We start from the raw sequence: 877 nt of genomic DNA, 5'->3' as shown, positions 1-877 counted from the left end.
ACACACACACATGTATATATTAATGTGTGCTCATGCATATATATATTCACGCACATTAATATATACATTTGCATATACATATATACACTATGCGTACACACGCACACAAGTGTGTGTGCGTGTGTGTGTGCGTGTAAAGCTTTGAAGGAGAAAAATGCTTTGTTAGCAGTAATCTCTCCTCAGCTCGTCCCGCTCCCAACCAGCATTAATGGCCGTCTGGGCCTGCCTAGGTCTGATAAGTCTTCAGTGACGGTGTCTGCCTTGCTGTCTGAGAGACGTCCTGCCTGGGTCCCAAATGGGGAGATTGCTGCTTAGAATAATGGAAAATTCAGGTTGGCAGGGAGCTCAGGAGGTCACATCCAGTCCACCCCCCTGCTCCAAGCGGGACCAGCCCCAAATACATTATTCCTGCCAAGGCTTTGTCTACCCAGGTCTTCAAAACCTCCAAAGGTGGAGACTGCACCACCTCCCTGGGGAGCCTGTCCCAGTGCTTCACCACCCTCCTCCTGAGAAAGTCTTTCCTAATGCCCAACCTAAACCTCTCTTGCTGCAGCTTGAGCCCATTGCTCCTTCTGTCATCTGCCCCCACTGAGAACAGCCCAGCTCCATCCTCTGCGCAGCCCCCCGGCAGGGAGGTGAAGGCTGCTGTTCAATCCCCCTCGGTCTTCTCTCCTGCAGACTCAATCAGCCCAGTTCCCCCAGCCTCTCCTCCCCAGTCCTGCCCTCCAGCCCACAACCATTTTCGTTGCCCTCATCTGGACTCTCTCCATCGTGTCCACATCCTTTCGGCGGGGTGGGGAGTGCTGTGTAGACACGGCCAAGTGAGGCTTAGTCCAGGCTCCAGTTTAGCCAGCCGGGGCAGGAGGAGAGGCTGGCG

The sequence above is a fragment of the Crocodylus porosus genome, unplaced genomic scaffold (assembly GCF_001723895.1).
Source record: "Crocodylus porosus isolate Cpor-Errol unplaced genomic scaffold, CroPor_comp1, whole genome shotgun sequence".
In the NCBI taxonomy this organism is placed as follows: Eukaryota; Metazoa; Chordata; order Crocodylia; family Crocodylidae; genus Crocodylus; species Crocodylus porosus.
Note: the sequence above shows the minus strand (reverse complement) of the source record.